This window comes from Pleurodeles waltl, chromosome 1_2 (assembly GCF_031143425.1).
Source record: "Pleurodeles waltl isolate 20211129_DDA chromosome 1_2, aPleWal1.hap1.20221129, whole genome shotgun sequence".
Taxonomy (NCBI): domain Eukaryota; kingdom Metazoa; phylum Chordata; class Amphibia; order Caudata; family Salamandridae; genus Pleurodeles; species Pleurodeles waltl.
The window spans coordinates 202488427-202512667 of record NC_090437.1 but is presented as its reverse complement, the minus strand read 5'-3'; positions in this window follow the sequence as shown (position 1 = coordinate 202512667).

The following is a 24241-nucleotide window of genomic DNA, read 5'->3' as shown; positions in this document are numbered from 1 at the left end:
TTCTAGCCTATGAAGGCCATTTACTTCAATGAGGGAAAAACGAATTTGGCTGTTTTTACCTCACCAGGGCTTATAAATCTATTTTTATAAAGTCCCTGCTTATAGTTACATGGCACCCAGCCCTAGGGGCACATAGGGCACACCTTAGGGGTGACTTATATGTAAAAATAAGGTAGTTTAAAACTTTGGAAGTAACTTTAATTCCAAAGTCGAATTTGCATATAACTTTAATTTAAAAGCAGCCAGCAAGGCAGGCTTGCTTTTAAAATGACACTGGGCACCTCAGCAATGCACCTAGGTGTGCACCACCTATGCTGTGGTCCCTAAACCTACATGCCCTACCATATACTAGGGACTTATAGGTAGGTTAACTTAGCCAATTATAATTAGCCTAATTTGCATATCCATTTTACACAGAGCACTGGCCCTGGGACTGGTAAGCAGTACCCAGGGCACAGCCAAGAGTCAGTAACCACCAGTACCTATCCAGAAAGAGTGGGGGTGATCAGGCAAAAAAAGGGACTTTCCTACACTGCCCCCCCCCCAGATGAAAGGTGATGGGTACTAACCTACACCCTGGTAGTCCTCATCAGCTAAGTAGAAAAACATGGAAAGGCCATCTGCATTGGCATGAGCAGTCCCAGGTCTGTGCTCCACTGTGAAGTCCATCCCCTGTAGGGAAATGGACCACCTTAACAGTTTTGGGTTCTCCCCCCTCATCTGCATCAACCATCTGAGAGGTCTGTGGTCAGTTTGTACACGGAAGTGAGTGCCAAACAAGTAAGGCCTCAACTTCTTCAGGGACCAAACCACAGCAAAGGCCTCCCTCTCAATGGCACTCCATTTCTTCTCTCTGGGGAGTAGTCGCCTGCTGATGAAGGCAACTGGGTGATCATGGCCCTCTTCATTAACTTGTGCTAACACTGCCCCAATCCCTTCCTCTGAAGCATCTGTTTGCACTACAAACTCCTTGCTATAGTCAGGGGCCAGTAACACTGGTGCTGAACACATAGCCTGTTTTAGGGTGTCAAAAGCTTTTTGACACTCTGGGGTCCAAATGACCTTCTTGGGTTGTTTCTTGGAGGTAAGCTCAGTCAGAGGGGCCACTATGGTCCCAAAATTCTGAACAAACCTCCTGTAATACCCAGTCAGGCCAAGAAAGGCCCTGACCTGAGTCTGGGTTTTTGGAGCCTCCCAATCCAGGATAGTCTGGATCTTGGGCTGGAGAGGTTGTACATGGCCTCCACCAACAAGGTGGCCCAGGTACACAACAGAACTTTGCCCTATCTGGCACTTGCTTGCCTTGATAGTCAGGCCTGCTTGAAGCAGGGCCTGAAGCACTTCCTTCAGGTGGACCAGGTGGTCCCTCCAGCTGGAACTAAATACAGCTATATCATCTAGATAAGCTGCACTAAAAGATTCCAACCCAGATAGGACTCTATTCACCAACCGTTGGAAGGTGGCAGGAGCATTTTTCATCCCAAAGGGCATCACCTTGAACTGAAAGTGGCCCTCTGGTGTGGAAAATGCTGACCTCTCCTTGGCTCTTGGACTTAAGGCAATCTGCCAATATCCTGAGGTCAGATCAAATGTGCTCAGGAATTTGGCAGCCCCCAACCTGTCAATGAGCTCATCAGCTCTAGGTATGGGGTGAGCATCAGTCCTAGTGACTGCATTTAGACCTCTGTAGTCCACACAGAATCTTAATTCTTTCTTCCCACCTTGGGGACTAGCTTTGGGCACCAGTACCACTGGACTGGACCAAGGACTATCAGAGTGCTCAATTACCTTCAGATCCAACATCTTAGCCACTTCAGCTTTGATGTTGGCCTTGACCTGGTCAGACAGCCTGTACAGCTTGTTCTTGACAGGCAAGCTGTCACCAGTGTCAACATCATGGACACACCAATTGGTGAGTCCAGGGGTCAGGGAGAACAGACTAGCAAACTGTCCCAAGACTTGCTTACAGTCTTGTTGTTGCTGATCTGTCAGTTTGGGAGAGAGTACCACTCCCTCCACTGACCCATCTTTTTCTTTTGAGGACAGGAGGTCTGGCAGAGGTTCACCCTCCTCCTCCTTCCCTTCATCAGTGACCATCAGCATGGTCATGTCTGCCCTGTCCTGGTGGGGTTTCATCCTATTAACATGCAGGATCCTGTGAGGATTCCTGGGGGTGCCAAGGTCCACCAAGTAGGTGACCTCACCTTTTTTCTCTAGGATTGGATAGGGCCCAGTCCATTTGGCCTGTAGTGCCCTAGGAGCCATGGGCTCCAAAACCCACACCAGCTGTCCTGGGTGATACTCAGGCATGGTAGCCTTTTGATCATGCCAGAGCTTCATGAGCTCCTGACTGGCCTCCAGGTTCCTGCTTGCCTTCTTCATATACTCAGCCATGCGAGACCGCAGGCCTAGTACATAATCTAGAACATTCTCCTTGGCTTCCTTGAGAGGCTTTTCCCAAGACTCTCTCACCAAGCACAATGGGCCTCTTACAGGGTGCCCAAACAGTAACTCAAAGGGGCTGAATCCAACCCCCTTCTGTGGCACCTCCCTGTAGGCAAACAGCAGGCATGGGAGGAGGACATCCCATCTCCTCCTGAGTTTGTCAGACAAACCCATGATCATGCCCTTCAGGGTCTTATTGAATCTTTCCACTAGACCATTGGTCTGTGGATGGTAGGGTGTGCTGAACTTATAAGTAACACCACACTCCTCCCACATGGCTTTCAGATAGGCTGACATAAAGTTTGTGCCCCTATCTGAGACCACCTCCTTTGGGAATCCCACTCTGGTGAACACACCAAGTAGGGCCCTAGCCACTGTGGGTGCAGTGATTGTCCGGAGGGGTATTGCCTCAGGGTACCTGGTGGCATGGTCCACTACCACCACAATGTACCTGTTACCTGAAGCAGTTGGTGGGTCTAGGGGACCAACAATGTCAATCCCCACCCTCTCAAAGGGAGTCCCAACCACTGGCAGTGGAATTAAGGGAGCCTTTGGCTTGCCCCCTGTCTTGCCACTGGCTTGACAGGTGACACAGGAGCTGCAAAACTCCCTGACTTTTTCTGACATTTCTGGCCAAAAAAAATGGTTGACCAGCCTGTTCCAGGTCTTGGTCTGTCCCAAATGACCAGCTAAGGGGATATCATGGCTTAAGGTAAGGAGGAATTCTCTATACTTTTGGGGGACCACTACTCTCCTAGTAGCCCCTTCTTTAAGGGTCCTAGCCTCAGTGTAGAGAACTCCATCCTCCCAGTAAACCTTGTGGGTACCACTGGTATCCCCTTGTTCTTGCCTGGCAGCAGTCTGCCTCAGGCCCTCAAGAGTGGGACACTCTCTTTGTCCCTGGCACAAATCTTCTCTGGTGGGCCCACCTGCCCCTTGCAGTTCTGCCAAGTCAGGCAGAGTTTGCAGGGAAGGTGTCCCTCCCTCAGAGTTCAGATCCTCCCCCTCAGGGTTGGATTCTTCCTGACCCTCTGTACTTGTTGGGGCTGGTAAGCCATACCCAGTGCCCTTTCTCTTCTTCTTGGAGGCTTGGCCCATTGTTCCAGGGTCCAAGTGTCCAGCATTTCCCTGTTGTGCTGCCTGTGACCTGGTCACAGCACACACCCATTCAGGGAGATCCAGCATCTTTGCATGGACCCTTCTCTCCACTTCTGACCATTCAGATGCTTCAAGATCATTTCCCAGTAGACACTCTACTGGGAGGGCAGGAGCTACAGCTACTTTTTTAGGGCCAGTCACACCTCCCCATTCCAGACTCACCATAGCCATGGGATGGAGTTTGGTTCTGCTATCTGCATAAGTCACCTGGTGGAAGACACCAGGTAAGACCTGCTCTGGAGAAACCAGCTTTTCTGTGACCATTGTCACACTGGCTCCTGTATCTCTCAGAGCTTCCACTTCAGTCCCATTGACTTTAGGCCTCTGCCTATACCTCTGCATGATGGGAGGTAAGGTGGCCATAGTTGCAATGTCCACCCCACCCACGGATACTAAGGTGACTTCAGTGTACCCTGATTCCACCCCTGGGCCAACTTCCACCCCCAACCCTACACTAGCAATCCCCTGGGATTGCCCACCAGTGGGGGGCTTCTTGGTGCAGATAGCATCTCCTCTTTTATGTCCTGGCTGATAACAGTCAAAACACTTGCCGGCCTTAGCAAGCTCCTGAAACCTTCCTGCTTTAGCAGGATCAAAATTCTTTCCCTGATACCCTTTCCCTTTAGAAGTGAATTGGCTCGGGGCTCCCCCTCCCTGAGAAGTTTTTGGGGACTCTTGTGAGGACTCTTTGGGTTTTTTGTCATCTTTCCCCTGGTTCTTCCCCTGAGAAGAACCATGTCCTCCCTTTTTCTGATCACCCCCTGGGGGTCTCTGGTTAACCCTAGTTCTTAACCAGTCATCTGCTGCCTCCCCCAGCTCTCTGGGGTTGGTCAACCTAGAGTCTACTAGATACTGGCGGAGCCTCTCTTGGACACAATTAGTTAGAAGGTGCTCCCTCATAATCAAATTGTACAGCCCCTCAAAGGTACTTACCCTGTTGCCCTGTATCCAGCCCTCCAGTGCTTTCACTGAAATGTCCACAAAGTCCACCCAGGACTGGGTGCTTGTCTTTTGGGTGTCCCTAAACTTAAGCCTATACTGCTCTGGGGTTAGACCAAACTTTTTAGTCAAGCATCTCTTCATACTGGGGTATGAGTCTGCATCCTCCCCACTCATGGTTAGGAGCCTATCCCTCCCAGAGTTGGGAACTAACTCCCAAAGGAGTGAACCCCAGTACTGAGGCTTGACTTTCCTCATCTGGAGGGCCCTCTCAAAGGCCCCCAGCCACTTATCGATGTCATCCCCCTCTACATAGGCAGGAACCACCCCTTTGGGTAATCTGGGGGCAAAACCCCCACCCAGGGACACCTCAGTTTCTTTCTCGCTGCTTCCATCTTTTTTTTCTTTGCTTGCCCACTTCTTTTTTCTAGGGCAAGCTTATCTGCCTCCAAAGCTATGTAGGCTAGCTGGGCTTCCAGCTCTCTCTCCCTGATGGAGGGGTTCTCTCCTCCTGAAAGGACCCTCTTCCTACCACTAGCTTTGGGTCTGCCCCTAGTGACTGTGTCCAGTGAGGACCGTTCCTCCTCTTCCTCACTTGGGGTCTGATGCCTTTCCTCCCCTGAATGGTTAGAGTTAGCATCATCTTCTTTTGGTTCCTCCTCTGGAGCTTCCTCTGTCTCTACCTCTTGGGCCTCAGCCCATGCTGTCAGGGATTTAATCAGGATTTCCTTCCTGAGATTAGTGGTTGCAGGCAACCCCCTCTCAATACACAACCCCCTAAGCTGGACTACTGTCAGTGTGGGTAGGCTAGCCAGATCAAGCTCCATGGTTCCCTAGTTTTGTGTCAACAAAAACTTTTTGCAAAAATTGGAAACAAGAATTTAGGAAAATTACAAAAATTCAATAATTGAAATTAATCCAAATTAATTTAAAAAAAAAAAAAAATTAAAATTAAAAATTAAAAACAATTTTTGCACTAGGACAATTTAGAGGATTTTTAATTTGTTTTATCTAAAACTGTAACGTGATATTGAACACAAGTACAGGATCCCGTCGCTGCTTCCAATTATGTTGGAAAATGGGTTATTGGTAGGGCAGGTAGGTACCTACACCTAGCAACAAGCCACAAACCTCCACAAAAGTACAGTTAGGTCTCAGTAAATTAATCCCAGCTCTACCCTTGGTAGCTTGGCATCGAGCGTCAAGGCTTAACTTAGGAGACAAAGTGTAAAGCATTCAAATATCACACAACAGTAATTAAATAAAACACAGGAAACAGTTTAAAAATCCAAAACCAATTTATAAAAATAGCTTATATTTTTATCTTTAAAATGACACAAAAACGATTAAAATCGGTTCAGGGGAACCGGAGATATGAATTTTTAAAGTATTATTATTTTCTAGCGCATAGAAACAAAAAGCGCCAATCGGGTCATCTGGTTGCACCAGGACCGGGACAAAGTCAAACTTTCAGGCCGACCGCGATGGAGCCCTGCTCGGCTACAGGTCGCGGGAGGCCTCGGTTAAAAAGTTACCTTCTGACTTAGTCTTTATTTTGAAGTTTTTCTTCACCGGGACGAACCTGCCAGTTGGATCCGACCTCCTGGAGCCCTTGTCCGGATACGCGAAGTCGGTTTCCTCGGTGGTGATTTCTACCTTCGGACTTTTTTCGAGATGAAAATCCTTCGACCGGGGTAAACCTGGATCTTGATCCGACGTCCGTGGAGCCCTTCTCGGATACGATGGCTGGAAGGTCCCGGTCAACTTTTTACGTTCGGACTTAGTCTCTTTTTCGGATGTTTTTCTTGACCGGGACGAACCACGAAGTCAGGCCGGGTCGCGGTTGAGGCAAGCCGGCTAGAATTTCCGCGTCGAGTCGGTCACTTTATGGAGCTTTTTTCTAAAATTTCTCCAATCTTTTCCAAACTTCTGGGGCTTCACCCAGATGTTCTTTTAAGGTTCTTTTGGGGTCCACAGCTCACCCCAAGGGTCCAGAAGTTCTGTGATGGTCCTTGGGAAGTGCGGACTTCAACTCCCAGAGTGCACCTGGCGCAAACTCCTTTTTGGCCACTGGGCAGTGGTCAGCTGGTCACTTTTTCAGGAGTTGGTGCAGGGGACTCTGGTTAGCAATTTTTCACCTGTAGCAAACAGGGAGTCCCTCCTTGAACCAGTTGAAGCCAGGCAAAGTCCTTCTTGTGGTGAAGCCCAAGTGTGCAGCTGGTGCAGTCTTTCTGAGTGCAGGGTCCAGGTGCAGGCCAGGGGTCCAGCAGGGCAGTCCTTCTTCTCCTTGTAGTTCTTTCTTCTTGAAATTTGGTGGGGATCTGAGGCGTGGGTGCAGGTCTGCCAGTTTTATCCTTGCTCCTGGGTGAAAAGCAGGGGGGCCCTGGTCCTCCAATCAGGGACAGGGTCGTCCCCCTGTGATGACCACTTCCTGGGAAGTGTGGCAAAAATCCATCCCAGAAGGCAATAGTCTCTAAAAATCCAAAATGGATGAATCTGATTTTTAGAGGAGAGATCTGGCTGAGCCCACCCACTGGTGTGGCTAAAAATCATAAACACACCCCTCTCCTGCCCTCTCCTAATCTAATCAAGGGGGCACCTAGCTGTCTGGGGTTGCAGGATGTGGGGGTGTTGCTGGGTGCTCCAGATGTCCTTCTCTGCCTTTGAAGACCAGTTTGGCAGCCCTCCCCCTTCCTGCTTCCCCATCTGCTGAGGGGAGATTCTCTCCCCCAAGCACATTCCTTTGTGTAAAGCCAGGCCACTTCACACCTCATAAAAGTGGCCTGGCAGAAGCTGCTGCAGGCTGGCCAATCAGAGCACAGCAGCAAAAACAATGCAGAGCTGAAATTGGCAACTTTTTAGGTAAAGTCTAAACTTTTTACCTGCACTAGTTATATTAAATCCAACAACTGGAAGTTGTGGGATTTATTATAACAATCAATTTGATACCAAATTCTTGGTATGTAACATTTAAGGAGACTTTAAAATTTAAAATAAAGTCTGCCCATTCTAGCCTATGAAGGCCATTTACTTCAATGAGGGAAAAACGAATTTGGCTGTTTTTACCTCACCAGGGCTAATAAATCTATTTTTATAAAGTCCCTGCTTATAGTTACATGGCACCCAGCCCTAGGGGCACATAGGGCACACCTTAGGGGTGACTTATATGAAAAAATAAGGTAGTTTAAAACTTTGGAAGTAACTTTAATTCCAAAGTCGAATTTGCATATAACTTTAATTTAAAAGCAGCCAGCAAGGCAGGCTTGCTTTTAAAATGACACTGGGCACCTCAGCAATGCACCTAGGTGTGCACCACCTATGCTGTGGTCCCTAAACCTACATGCCCTACCATATACTAGGGACTTATAGGTAGGTTAACTTAGCCAATTATAATTAGCCTAATTTGCATATCCATTTTACACAGAGCACTGGCCCTGGGACTGGTAAGCAGTACCCAGGGCACAGCCAAGAGTCAGTAACCACCAGTACCTATCCAGAAAGAGTGGGGGTGATCAGGCAAAAAAAGGGACTTTCCTACACTGTTCCTGTGAAATGGTTTCTTTGGACTGTGTTGATGAACACGGCAAACTTGGGTAGTTGCTCAAGGGCCTGGGAAGCTTTTATATTAGTCCCAAAAGTGATGGTTATGATTTAGGTACATGTGTTGTATAGTTCATATTTGAAGCAGTATTCTATTCTTCCTTAGCACATACCACTTCCTAGCAGCAGAATGGTGTCAGATGGTGATACAGCATAGTTGCCCTAGAAAGCCAGACTGTGCCGTCAATATTACCATGTTGCATGCAGTGTGACACTTAGGAGCATATTTATGAGTCCCTAGCGCCTTCGGGGCCCTGCACCATATTTACAAGGTGGCGTTAAGCCACAGTTTGAAGCTTAACGCCACCTTGTAAATATTTTCCCTTCACACGCAGCCCTTTGAGTGGAAGGGGCATGCAATGGGTGTTGCTCTGGGCCTGCCACATCAACACCCATTGCATTTGACCCTGCCTCAGATTTACGAGTTTTAGTAAATCTGAGGCAGTGCTAAAATTTAACGCCACCCCAAGAATACTTTTATTCCGCTTCGCTTTTTGCTAGTTCTATGTGTGCAACATTCTGCAGCACGCTTATAAAGATCAAAATGCCAGACATGGTAGTTTATGTGCAGGAATGTGTCCCTTCCTGCACATAAACAATCATTTCAAAATTACACTTTGGCACTTCTGTGTGTGCTACATTCTGCAGCACACACAGAAGTTCCAAATTGCCATTAGTGATTGTTTATGTGTATGAAGGGATACCTTCTCGCACATAAACAATCACACCCCTCAACGCAGACATCCTTGCACGATGGTGCAAGGATGCCTGCGTTAGCGCTGGCAGCTAAACTTAGCACCAACACAGGGGACAACACAGGGGTGTCACCGTATTCAATTAAATACATTGCATCCCTGTATTGTGAATATGACGGAGCGTGGCAATGCCAATTTTAGCACAGCATCGGGCTCTGTCATTTTCTGTTAAATATGGGCCCTAGTGACCCTTTGTGGCAGATGATGGCTGTTCCAGCCATCAAGGTTACGGGAGCATCTGTCCCACATTGGTAGGATGATGTAATTTGGTGCAGAAGTATCTCCTAGCTTCTATTACATAATTTCTGACAGACACTGTCTAAACATACACAGTACAGGCTTTGGGAGGGGGCACAGCAATTTTTCACATGGGTCCCTTAGTATGGTGCATGTATGGTCAGGTATCTCCACTATACTCCTACTGCATCCTACTATGCCATCCATGAATGTTAGTGTTTTTTCATAGACTCAACACCATGGTGGACCATTTCTGGTAGTTGGAACAGACATGGGCCCTCATTACAACCGTGGCGGTCAGTGTTAAAATGGGAAACCGCCAACACAGATAGCCACTTTAACACTCCGACTGCCAAGGCGGTAGCAACAAGCACTGGGGCGGTCACTGCCAACAGACAGGCGGAAGACAATGTACCGCCCACCCCATCACAACTCGCCAATCTGCCAGCTTTTCCGGGGCGGTACCAACGCCATCAAAATCACGGCGGAAACAGAACACAGAAGGGAAACCACTCACCTCTCGACACTCAACGAAGAACCAGGACGCCAAGTAGCCCGAGTTACAGGTTCTGCACATGCTAGTCTACCTCCTCATCTACCAGGAATACCAAAGGCGGCGGGGACAACCACGGTGAGTACTGCACCTAGTACACAGGGGAGGGGGGGAGGAAAAAGAGAGTGACACACACATGCAACATGCCACCTCCCCACCCTCACCCACAACACCATACACACAAACACATGCAACAACATTACATTTATACCCCATAACCCCCTGGAAGAATGCAAGGACAAAATGAATTGAGTCAAATCAGTGATATATTAGAAATAGGCAGATATACGTAACAAATAGAAAAACAGTCTTTACAAAAATATACAATATGTACATAAGGACGTACATTGCCCTTTCCAAATGTCCATGGGCCACTGGGCCAAAATTCATGGGCCTAGCCTAAACTTGACTCCTGCCTCAATACGGAGATAACACTGTAGGGGCATCAGGTCAAAAACACACAGGCACCTCAGGGGGATGGGAAAAGGGGGTACACCTTAGCCAGAAAATGGAATAACGCCACTGCTCCTCGAGGGGGCTCCATGCCCACAGCAATGTCCTGGGAAGTGCAAGGACACAGTCTCTCAAGTGAGTGGTCTGCCCACTGCTTGGTCCTGGGGAGTTCAAAGCCACAGTCTCTCAAGTGGGTGATCTGCCCACTGCTTGGTCCTGCGGAGTGCCAAGCCACAGTCTCTCAAGTGGGTGGTCTGCCCACTGCTTGGTCCTGGGGAGTGCAAAGCCACAGTCTCTCTAGTGGATGGCTTCTCCACTGGTTCTGGAGGGGGCCTTGTGCCCAGTGTGCCTCATCCTGCCAAAGAGGGGATGAGTGGTTGCATATCTCCACTGGTTCTGGAGGGGGCCTTATGCCCAGTGTGCTTCATCCTGCCAAGGAGGGGGTGAGTGGATGCATATATTCACTGGTTCTGGAGGGGGCCTTGTGCCCAGTGATGCAACACTTGGGGTGTGGCAGTTTACAGTCCTGCACCTGGGTGTCTGAGGCACGAGATTTGCAGGGACCAGGTTGCATGATAGTCCATGGAGGCAGGGCTAGACTCCAACCTGTGGTGGCTAAGGCTGCAAACTGGTGGTAGTGCCAGTGCTGGAGGGGGTACTGCCAGTGGTGGTGGGAGTCTCCAGCCCGTCTCCTGCAGCCTCGGACGGCCACCCATTGGGGCTGCTGCTGCTGGTAGTGGTCCTACTGTCAGCAGTGCAGGTGGCAGTGCTTGCAACGGGGCTGCTGGTGGTGCTGGCCGTGGTGCAGGTCCTGGTGCTGCCAGTGGTGGAGGGAGGCTCCAGCCCTTCTCCTGCAGCCTCTGTGAGTTGCAGGTACCACAGCGGACGCCGACTTGGTGGCTGAGGTGCTGGCCTGGGTCCTGGACACCCTAGCCCGAGGGGAAGGACTGGGGGGGTGTAGGGAAGAGGTCAATGTTTGACAGGAAAATCTTTTTAGAGACTCTGGTGTGGGAAGAGGGAGAGGGTTTGGGAGTGGAGGAAGAGGGGGTGGTTGTAGGAGGTGTCCATCTGCTGCGTTTGGTTGAAGGTGCATGTGCTGGATGCTGTTGTGAGGTGGATGGCTGTTGGGTGGGTGGGTGCTTGCGTTTGTGTACTTTTGGAGGAGGGGTCACAGACACACTGGGAGAGGACACTGGGGACGTGCACATGGATGTGGGGGTGGTGACTGCCAGTGAGGGGTGAGTAGTGATGTGCGTGCTGGTGATGGAGGTAGTGGATGAGGATGTAGTGCATGCAGGTGTGAGTGGAGACGATACTGGGAGGGAGATGGAAGAGGAGGAGGAGGGGGACACAGTGGAGGCAGTGGATGTTGGTGTGTCTGCATGGGGATGGTGCTTGTGTGAGTGCCTGTGGGATGATGTGTGGTGCTTGTGTTTGCCTGAGCCACTTCTGTGTGTTGATTTGGGTGAATGCTGGTCTGAAGGTGTGCTTGGGATAGGCTGTGGGTGAGGGGATTGGGACTGGGCAGAGGAAGTTGGAGGGGGGAGGCTAGAGACAGGGACAATATCTGCCATCAGTGCGGAGGCCAGAGCCTGAAATGCTCTCTGTTGGGCCGCCAAGCCAGAGTGAATGCCCTCCAGGGATGCATTTGTTTGTTGCAAATGCCTCTCGACACCCTGGATGGCATTCAGAAGGATTGACTGCCCAACAGTGAGGGATCTCAGGAAGTCAATAGCCTCTCCACTGAGGGCAGCAGGACTTACTGGGGCAGGACCTGAGGTGCCTGGGGCGAAGGAGATGCCCACCCTCCTGGGTGAGCGGGCACGGGAAACACACTGAGGGTCTGCTGGGAAGGCGGTGCTGGTAGGGGGGTGGCAGCTGTACCTGTTGTTGGGGTGGGCACAGAGGTGTCCGCCAGGGAGCTTCCATCAGAGGAGAAGTCGCTGTCTGTTGTGTCCCCTCCTGTCCCCCTCGTGGTGGTCCCCTCACCCTCCGTCCCATTGGTGCCCTCACCGTCGGTGGATTCGGCCTCCAGGCCCATGTGGGAGGCAGCTCCCTCCATCTCCGGTGCCTCTGCTCCTCCGCCAGATGATGCTATTGCACACAAGGACAGGGTGACAAAACAAAAAGGGGGGAGAGACAGAGGACAATGCCAGCAATACCACTACCGTTGGTGTACACAACACACAGGGAGCAGCCCTATGCACTAGGCCATGCCCAACCATTTACTAAGATAGTCACCAGCCCATGGGGTAAAATGCCTAACGACATCAGCTGCACAGCTGAAACACACAGGACCCTGCCCAGTAGTATACGGCCACTAACACTATTGGGGTAGGAGAGCTTCAGAGCCTCCCCAACAAGGGACCTACCCTGCCATCTTCGCCCTGGCCTAGGGGCACCCATAGCCCACATCCCCCACCCAGGTACCTCTTAATGCGCGCAAAGTCAGGATTCAGAAACTGTACTCAACCCCTTGTGGCTGCTGTGATGCCTTCAAGCGCCCATCCAACTCCGGATAGGCCACCACCAGGATGCAGAACATCAGGGGGGTTATGGTGCGACAGGCACCTCTTCCTCGATGGGAGGCCAGTCCCAGCTGGGCCTCCGCCGTCTTCTTTGCCAGGCAGCGCAGGTCCTTCCACCTCTTGCGGCAGTGGGTGCTCCACCTGTCAAAGACCCCCAGGGTCAGCACCTCCTTGGCAATGGCACCCCAAATACCCTTTTTCTGGTGGGTGCTGACCTGCATGGAAAAGAAAGCAGAAAAGGGAATTAGTCAACCGTCCGGACCGTCACACTCATGGCCCACCAGATCCCTCTTATCCCCTGACACACATACATTGACCACCTTACACGCAGCACTCTGGCCAGGACGCCTCTGCCCCGTACATGTGGCTTACATACACAGCACTCCATACATTCATGTCCCACGCACCATGCTCACAGTGTACTCACCTGTTTGTCTGGAGGACCGTAGAGTAACGTGTACTGGGGTAGGAACCCATCCACCAGTTTCTCCAACTCCTCTGCAGTGAAGGCAGAGGCCCTTTTTTCCCAGACACATGAGCCATGGTCAGTTCCAGACACAGGTCACAGCAGCACTTGCAGTGTAGGTCCTCTCCTGTTGAAGGTCAGGTAGCAAGTGAGTGGACAGATAGAAAATGGCGGTGAAGTCCACAGTGGTACATACCGTCACCATCGGTGTACATCGCCATTGGCTCCTGGAACCCATAGGGCCCAATGATAACCAATGCAAAGTTGTGTGGCGGTCTATGACGGCCTACAGCGACAGCGCACAACGCCAGCGCAATTATGTCATTTCCACTTGTCCCTCCTCACAGGTCAGGCATCCGCCATTTCAGGGGGGCACAGGCAAAGGCATCTAACTGCGTCACAGCAGACAATGGCACAGCAACTGATTGTCAGATTCACATCTTGTTTCTATAAAGTAAACAAATCATCATTTGTGCAATAGATGTGGGAATATGACCCTCTGCTCACCGTTTTCTTCCGTAGGCTTCAACTGCTGAGGCTGAATATGAGATGGTGGCATACTCTCGTGTACAGACCCCTGGTGGACCATGTGACAATGGAGGACAGACACATTATCATAACCTACAGACTTGATCGTGCCGCAATCATAGAACTGTGTGCACAATTGGAGCCAGACCTGATGTCAGCTATCCGCCAGCCCACAGGTATCCCCCCTCTTGTGCAGGTCCTGTCAGTGCTCCATTTCCTGACTAGTGGTTCCTCCAAGCAACAGTGGCCATAGTATCAGAGATGTTCCAGCCAATGTTCTCCAACGTGTTGACCAGAGTGTTGTCAGCCCTGCTGAAACACATGCGCAGCTACATCATTTTCCCCCAGGTACAGGATTTGGCCACAGTGAAAGCTGACTTTCATACCTTGGGACATATCCCCAACATCATTGGTGCCATTGATAGTACACATGTGCCATTTGTCCCCCCCTGGAAAAATGAACACGTTTTCAGGAATAGAAAAAGCTATCACTCTATGAATGTGATGGGCCAACTCCAGAGGCACCAGGTGTGGCTAATAGGTGACCCAAGGTCCCAACACACTATGAGTAGGTGTCTGGGTATGGGGTTGTCCCTAAGGGTTAGTGTGTGTCTAACAGTTGTCCCTCGATATTTGCAGGTGACTCTGGTTACCCCAACCTCTCATGGCTACTTACCCCAGTGAGGAATGCCAGGACAAGGGCAGAGGAACGTTACAATGAGGCACATGGGCGTAAACAGAGGATTATTGAAAGGACCTTCGGCCTCCTGAAGGCCAGGTTCCGGTGCCTCCATCTGACAGGTGGCTCCCTGTACTACTCACCTAAGAAGGTGTGCCAGATCATCGTTGCATGTTGCATGTTGCACAACCTGGCCTTCAGACGCAAGGTGCCTTTTTTGCAGGAGGATGTGCCTGGAGATGGTCTTGTGGCAGCGGTGGAGCCTATGGACAGTGAGGAAGAGGAGGCAGAGGAAGAAGATGTTGACAACAGAAGCAATATAATTCAGCAGTACTTCCAGTGACACACAGATATGACACTGTAAGTTCACTTTACGTTTCAGTTATCTGTTGGACATTGTACATGGCAACCTGTTTCCCTATGTCTATGGCCACTGACTGTACCCTTTAGCATCTCTATTTTCAGATCTCAGTGTCCCACTCTGGCTCCTCCTATGTGTACTGCTGCCCACCAAAGGTCATTCCAAAGTATATTTCACTGTACATTTGAGTTGCAATGCTTTGATAATGTTGTACTAAGACATTTGTGAATCATTTGACAGACTCCAGATTAGTATTTGCTCCAAGGGTGTTTATTTGAGTGCTCATAAGTAGAGCTGGGTGTGCAATGGACTGGGCTGATGGTGGAGGAAAGTCCATGGTAGAGCCCAGTCTCTTGGTATCACAGGTGCATTGTCCAATGGGACATAGGAAGGTGAGTAATGTCAGTTCAAGGTGGACAGGATGACAGAGTAGAATAGAAGGGTGACAATCAGGAGAGTCTTATTTCCTGGCGGGGGTTTTGGCAATGTTATCTGGCTTCTGCCTGGATCTCAGGGACCGTTTCTGGGGTGGTTCTCCTTCTGCAGGGTGTGGGGTGCTAGGGGACTGTTGGTCCTGTGGCAGGGCCTCCTGTCCACTAGCGCTGGTGAAGGTGGAAGGCTTTTCATCGGTTTGGCTAGTGTCAGGTGCCCGTTGTTGTGCCACTGCCTCCTTCATGGTCTTGCACATGTCAGCCAGCACCCCTGCAATGGTGACCAGCAAGGTGTAGATTTTTTTTAGGTCATCCCTGATCCCCAGGTACTGTCCCTCCTGCTGCCGCTGGGTCTCCTGCAACTTTGCCAGTATCTGGCCCATCGTCTCCTGGGAATGATGGTATGCTCCCAGGATGTTGGAGAGTGCCTTGTGGAGAGTGGGTTCCCTGGGCCTGTCCTCCCCCTGTTGCACAGCACTCTTCCCAGCTTCCCTGTTGTCCTGTGCCTCTGTCCCCTGAACCGTGTGCCCACTGCCACTGACCCCAAGTCCCTGATCATCCTATGTTTGTGGGGTGCCTGTGGCCCCTGTAGTGGTGGACACACTGCTGATTGACGTGTCCTGGGGACAGTGGCATGGGCCCGCTGGGAGAGTGCTGTGCTGGTGTTTCCTGAGGGGGGAGGCTCTGTGGTGGGTTGGGACTATGGCAGGGGAACCGACTGTCCAGAGGTCCCAGATGGGCCAGGTTGGTCATCGTGATCCAGGCGTGCAGAGCTTCAGGGGGGGACTGGATGTAGCTGGCAAGTCCTCTCCGGTGAGTAGGGGTCCTGTGGGGATGCAAATGCAGTGTTATTGTATCTGCATGTGCCATCTTGTGCATGGGTGTGTTTCCCTGTATGATTGTGATTTCCCTGTCAATTTGGCCTTGTGTGAGTGGTGATTTTGTGGGCTGGGTGAGTCTACTGGGCATGCTGTGGTGATGGATGTCCATGCAGGTCTGTGTTGGGGGTCCATGCTTCAGTGTTACATGCAGGGCTTGGTATTGGGATGGGTGGGTTGTGATGGTGGGGTATGTGTGAGGTAGTGGCCTGATGGGGTGAGGGTAGGGGTAGAAGTTTGTGATGGCATGCAGGTAGAGTGGTGGGGATAAAGTAGTAAAGATTTGACTTAGCAGAGTCCAGTCCTCCTTCTACTCCTGCCAGGCCCTCAGGATGCATAATTGCCAAGACTTGCTCCTCCAATGTTGTTAGTTGTGAGGGAGGAGGTGGGGGTCCACCGCCAGTCCTCTCTACTGCTACCTGGTGTCTTGCAACCATGGTATGCACCTTCCCCCGTAGGTAGTTCCACCTCTTCCTGATCTTATCCCTTATTCTGGGGTGCTGTCCCACGGCATTGACCCTGTCCATGAAAAAAAACATTAAACAGAAATATGCCTAAACAACGACATCGTATACAACGAATACGGAAACCACTACATTATTACCTTAAAAGAACAGCGAAAATGAAAACAACAGTATTTTGCCTACAGAAAACATTTAAAAAATCAGCACAAATCAAAAACATGTAAACACAATTTTAATATAATATAATATAAGTCGTTTTTAAACAATAAGAAAAAGGGTAGAACAGTAACGAAAACAACACTCCATAAAAACGTAGTCCTACCACAGTTTCTACATCACCCAGGAAGTATTTCTTCTCCTCATGAAACGACGACTAGCAGGGAAAACATATTCAAAGTAAGCAGTTAATATAATTTTAAAATAAATATAAGTTCAGTCAGAAATATGTTTAGAATAAAAATACATGTCTAAAACACATTTTATTTTCAATTTTAACATTACAGTATTAAACGGAACAGCTGACAGAGAAGACGTGTGCAGCAGTACGGAAGGAGACTAATCAATATTTTATACAACAGCGCCATCTATTGACATTCGAAGGTAAAATATACATCAAATAAATATAAATATATATACATTGCTATAGGGCAGCTAAAAAATGAATAAAGAAATTAAATTTAACTCTTTTACATTACAGACATATATTTGAAGGAAGTGAACAAAACATAATAGAACGTCTTTACAATAAAAGGTAAACGATTTCTGTTTTTAGAAAAAGTTTGAATAAAGCGTTAAAAAATGTGTTAAAAAAGATTATGATTACATTAGTAAAAAAATTGAAATGCAATCAAATTAATCTGTAAAAAAATAAAAAACAATGATTTCACCTACTAAATGAAATTCAAAGGCTACATACTACTTACCTCAAAATTGAAAACTAGAGAAAAAACATACAAAAAAAGAAAATAGTTTTTAAATTAAGCTGAGTACATACCTGAATCAAGTAGAAGAAATGAACTTGCGAAATATTACTAGTGTCATTTCAAAAGGTACTTATCTCACAGGATATGATAAATAGGAACAACTGGGGGGAAATTAATAATAAAAATCTACTGAGTACTTACCTTACTGCATGTACAAAATAGCAACTGAGGATAACAAAAATCTTTAAAGTAAGTTAAGAATTTACCTCATACAAGGTGAATACTTACATGAGGGCAGGTGCTGGCCAGTGAGTAAACAGGAAATGTACTATTCCAACTCCACAAAGAACTTACCTCTGGACAGCTGATACACAGTCAATAAATGCTAAATGTAGTATTCCAACTCCACTGGATACTTACGTGAGAGCAGGTGGTGGACAGTGAGTATAGAGAAAATGTACTATTCCAACTCCACAAAGTACTTACGTCAGAGCAGGAGCTGGACACAGAATAGGGCCAAATTTACTATTACAACTCCACCAAGTACTTAACTCAGGGCAGGTGCTGGACACTAAATAAAATCAAATATACTATTCCAACTCCACCAAGAACTTACCTTAGGGCAGGTGATAGACAGTAAATAAATGCCAAATTTACTATTCCAACTCCACCAAGTACTTACCTCAGGGTAGGTGATAGACAACCAGTAAATGCCAAATTTACCATTCCAACTCCACCGCATACTTACGTGAGGGCAGGTGCTGGACAGTGAGTATAGAGAAAATTTACTATTACAACTCCACCAACTACTTACCTCAGGGCAGGTGCTGGACACTAAGGGCCATATTTATACTTTTCGACGCACAACTGCGCCAACGCAGTTGTGCGTCAAAAAATCTAACGCCGGCTAACGCCATTCTGAAGCGCCATGCGGGCGCCGTATTTATTCAATGACGTTAGCCGGCGGAGCTGCCTCGTGTGCGTAAAAAAAAAATGACGTACACCAGGCAGCGCCGGCGTAGGGGAATATGGAGCTTCGGCGTCAAAAAATGGGGCAAGTCAGGCTGAGGCAAAATTTTCGCCTCAACCCGATTAGCGCCATTTTTTTTTACTCCCAACCCCCATTGAAATGACTCCTGTCTTAGCAAAGACAGGAGTCATGCCCCCTTGCCCAATGGCGATGCCCAGGGGACTTCTGTCCCCTGGGCATGGTCATTGGGCATAGTGGCATGTAGGGGGGCACAAATCAGGCCCCCCATGCCACAAAAAAAAAAAAAAAACCTGAAATTACCTTAAGTTCCCTGGGATGGGTCCCTCCATCCTTGGGCGTCCTCCTGGGGTGGGCAAGGGTGACAAGGGGGGTCCCTGGGGGCATGGGAGGGCACCTCTGGGCTCCTTCCGAGCCCACAGGTCACTTAACGCCCAAAAGCGGCTGGATGTAATTTTTTTTGACCCGCCCACTCCCGGGTGTCATTTTTGCCCGGGAGTGTAAATACGGCACACATGCCTCGGAGTCATTTTTTAGACGGGAACGCCTACCTTGCATATCATTAACGCAAAGTAGGTGTCCACGCTAAAAAATGACGCAAACTCCATGAACTTTGGCGCTAGACACGTCTAACGCCAGAGTATAAATATGGAGTTCGTTTTGCGTCGAATTTGCGTAAAAAAAAAACGACGCAATTCCGGCGCAAACAGAGTATAAATATGCCCCTAAATAGGACCAAATTTACTATTCCAACTCCACCAAGTACTTATCTCAGAGCAGGTGAAAGACAGTGAATACATTCCAAATTTACTATTCCAACTCCCCCACATACTTACCTTAGGATAAGTGCTGGACACTGAATAGGGGCAAATTAACTATTCCAACTCCACCAAGTACTTACCTCACGGCAGGTTATAAACAATCACTAAATGCAAATTTAACTATTCAAATACTTACTTGAGAGCAGATGGAAAACAGTGACTAAAGGCCAAAAATTAATAGTATAACTGCACTCAGTACTTACACGATCACAAGTATTGAAAGTAAGAACATTAATAATACAAAATAAAAAACTAACTACTATACTCTTTAAAATTGTTTTTAGACTCCAAACAAGAAAATAATCACAGGAGAACGTGAAAAATCTGAAAAAAAAGAACTTGAAAAAAAAAAAAAAGCTGAGCAAAAAAAAATAAAGTAAGTATAATATTAAAGAAAAAGAAATTATACAATAACTGTAATCTATACATAGATAAAGAATTTACCACAGGCCAGGTGCGGACTCTACATACAAGATAAAATTTACTATTAAACCTTCACCAAGTACTTACCTTAGAGCAGGTGCTGGACATTGAATAGAGTCAAATTTACTATTACGACTCCACCAAGTACTTACAATAGAAAAAGTGCTGGACACTGAATAGAGCCAAATTTACTAATGCAACTCCACCAAGTACGTGCCTCAGGGCAGGTGACAGACAGTCAATAAAAGCCAAATTTACTATTCCAACTCCAGCGCATACTTACGTAAGGACAGGTGCTGGACAGTAAATATAGAGAAAAATTATTATTACAACTCTACCAACTACTTACCTCAGGGCAGGTGCTGGACACTAAATATACCAAATTTACTATTCCAACTCCACCAAGTACTTATCTCAGAGCAGGTGAAAGACAGTGAATAAATTCCAAATTTACTATTCCAACTCCCCCACATACTAACGTGAGGACAGGTGCTGGACAGTGAGTATAAGAGAAATATACTATTACAACTCCACTAAGTACTTACCTTAGGTCAGGTGCTGGACACTAAATATGACCAAATTTACTATTCCAACTCCCCCAAGTACTTACCTCAGGGCAGATGATAGACATTCAGTAAATGCCAAATTTACCATTCCAACTCCCCCGCATACTTACTTGAGGACAGGTGCTGGACAGTGAGTATAAGAGAAATTTACTATTACAACTCCACGAAGTACTTACCTGAGGGCAGGTGCTGGACACTGAATAGGACCAAATTTACTATTCCAACTCCACCAAGTACTTACCTCAGGGCAGGTGATAGACATTCAGTAAATGCCAAAGTTACCATTCCAACTCCACCGGATACTTACGTGAAGGCAGGTGCTGGACAGTGAAAACAGAGGAAATTTACAATTACTACTCCAATAACTACTTACTTTGCAACAGGTGCTGGACACTAAATGGAGCCAAATTTACTATTACAACTCCACCAAGTACTTACCTCAGGGCAGGTGATACACAGTCAAAAACAGCCAATTTTACGATTCCAACTCCACTGAATACTTATGTGAGAGCAGGTGCTGGACAGTGAGAAGAGAGTAAATTTACTATTCGAACTCCACCAACTACTTACCTTAGGACAAGTGCTGGACACTGAATAGGGGCAAATTAACTATTCCAACTCCACAAAGTACTTACCTCAGGGCAGTTTATAAACAATCACTAAATGCCAATTTAACTATTCAAACACCACCTAATACTTACTTGAGAGCAGGTGGAAAACAGTGACTAAAGGCCAAAAATTATTAGTATAACTGCACTGAGTACTTACCCGATCACAAGTATTGAAAGTAAGAACATTAATAATCCAAAATAAAAAACTAAATACTACACTCTTTACAATTTTTCCAAACAACAAAATAACCACGGGAGGACGTGAAAAATCTGGAAAAAAAAACTTGAAAACAAAGAAGCTGAGCAAAAAAAATAAAGTAATGACAATATTAAAGAAAAATAAATTATACAATAAATGTAATCTATACATAGATGAACAATTTAACACAGCCTAACTGTGGACTCTACATACAAGGTAAAATTTACTATTAAACCTCCACCAAGTACTTACCTTATAGCAGGTGCTGAACAGTGAATAGGGTCAAATTTTCTATTCCAACTCCACCAAGTACTTACCTTACGGCAGGTGATAGACAGAGAATAAATGCCAAATTTACTATTACAACTCCACCGGATAGTTACGTGAGGGCAGGTGCTGGACAGTAGTATAGGACAAATTTACTATTACAACTCCACTAAGTACTAACCAAACAGCAGGTGATGGACACTGAATAGAGCCAAATTTACTATTCCAACTCCACCAAGTACTTAGCTCAGGGCATGTGATAGACAGTGAATAAATGCCAAATTTACTATTCCAACTCCACCAGATACTAACGTAAGGGCAGGTGCTGAACAGTGAGTATAGAGGAAATTTACTATTACAAATCTACCAAGTCCTTAGCACAGGGCAGGTGCTGGATACTGAATAGGGCCAAATGTAGTAATGCAACTCCACCAAGTACTTACCTCAGGGCAGGTGATAGACAGTCAATAAATATGAAATTTACTATTCCAACTCCACCAGATACTTGCGTGAGGGCAGGTGCTGAACAGTGAATATAGGGAACATTTACTATTACAACTCCACCAAGTACTTAGTTTAGAGCAGGTGCTACACACTGAATAGAGCCAAAATTTACTATTCAAACTCCACCAAGTACTTACCTCAGCGCAGGTGATAGACAGTGAATCGCTGCCAAATTTACTATTCCAACTCCACCTCATACTTTCGTGAGAGCAGGTGCTGGACAGTGAGTATGTGGGAAATTTAGTATTACAGCTCCACCAACTACTTACAATAGAGTAGGTGCTCGAAACTCAATAGAGCCAAATTTACTAATGCAACTCCACCAAGTATTTACCTCAGGGCAGGTAATAGACAGTGAATAAATGCCAAATTTACTATTCCAACTCCACTGGATACTTACGTGAGGGCAGGTGCTGGACAGTGAACATAGATGAAATTTACTATCACAACTCCGACAAGTACTTACCTCAGGGCACGTGCTGGTCACTGACTAGGGCCACTTTTACTATTCTAACTCCACCAAGTACTTACCTCAGGGCAGGTGATACACAATCAATAAATGGCAAATTTACTATCCCAACTACACCGGACACTTACAAAGGGCATGTGCTGCACATTGACTAAATGGCAAATTTTGTAAGTAATTCCACTACATAATTACATTTTAAAACTAAAATGTTTTTATTATTTATTTTTTGTATTATTTACAGATTTTTTAAGAATGGCGTCACATGGTGAAGCAAATTACGTCACCTCAGGCACAGGGCACCAGCTTCTAAAATTTGAAGGGTATCTTTATTGCAGAGATAAACTTGTTGAACTCAGGAGTCATTAAAGGTGTATACAATTCTACTATTCACATTGCAGAGACAGAGCTGTTACTGTGGAAGATACCGTTGTTAGGACAACAGAGCACAACCACTCTGCCTCTGCAATGGAAATAGAGATAAGAGAAAATGTACAAAAAATAAAACATTTTGCACACACCTCCAATGATTCCTGCGGACAGGTTCTAAGGGAAGTAGTACAAAGTATTCCCGTACAGATTGCAGGTAGCATTCCTTCAATACCTAACCTTAGACGAATGTTTCAACGAGAAAAACTGGCAAGTAACCCCCAACATGTAACACCGCGATCCTATGAAGATATTAACATCCCCCCAGAACTAAAAATTACCTTCTCAAATAAAACTTTTCTCATGCATGACAATGAAAACCCACAAAAGAGAATTTTAATATTTAGCACAACCCGCAACTTACTAATCCTAGAGAAAAGTGAAATTTGGATGATGGATGGAACATTTAAATCTACACCCCATCCATTCACTCAAATGTACACTATACATGCAACAAAAAATAACACTACAGTCCCCCTAGTGTATGCATTATCACCTGACAAACATTCCTCTACTTACACTGAATTTTTATCAGCAATCAGAAGCAAAACAATGAATAAAAGACCTAGAAAAGTAATACTTGATTTCGAATTATCACTGATAAACACAATAATAAAAATATATCCAGAAACTCAAATACAAGGAAGCTTTTTCCACTTTTCACAGGCATATTGGCGTAGAATTCAAAAATCATCCTGAAGTAGAGAATATTTCTCAGATTGCATACTGCAATTTGAATTAAGGAAACTAACAGCATTATTCTTTGTACCACCTGAAAAAAGTAGACAAATATTACACAAGTATTACAGATTCTAACTATTATACAGTAAATGAAGACAAATTGGCACCATTACTAAATTACTTTGAAGAAACATGGATTGGACACCTAAGCAGATCAGGTCGCAGAAGAAAGCCAAGATTTCCAATAGAGTGGTGGAACTGCTACCTGACCTGTTTAGAGGGTGGTGCAAAAACTAATAATGCCATTGAGGAATGGCACAACTCCTTCAACAAAGCAATTGGAAAACCCCATTCAAACCTATATCATTTCATGCAAATTTTGAAGAGAGAACAAAGTTTCCAAGAAATGAGGCTTGCTCAGTCACTGTCAGGTAGCCTGAACCCACGCACAAGCCAAAAAAGCAAAGAAATGACAGAAAGAATTTTGGCAAAAATACAAGAATTTCCTTCAATGGTGGCTTCAGACTACCTTGACAGTCTAGCATATATACTACATTTCTAACAACCACCAACCTACTCACCATTACTTGCCAGTTTAAAAAAAAACATGAATTAAATTGTCATTTTTGCAATTATTTTTAAGCTAAAATAATGCAACAAAAACAGTTCCTACCTTTCAAGTTTTCATGTCTTTACGCAAAAACCTGTTGCTGTAGAAATCTTCTTCTTTATTAATATAGAAGAAGCATTTTACACTGCAAAATAAAAAAATTAAAAAAATTAATCATCCTGAAAATAATTCAAATTGGTCATACAAAATGGATGATGGAAAAAACATCTATATATACGATAAAAACTTGAAAAAAGAAAGTATAATATTTTACCAAA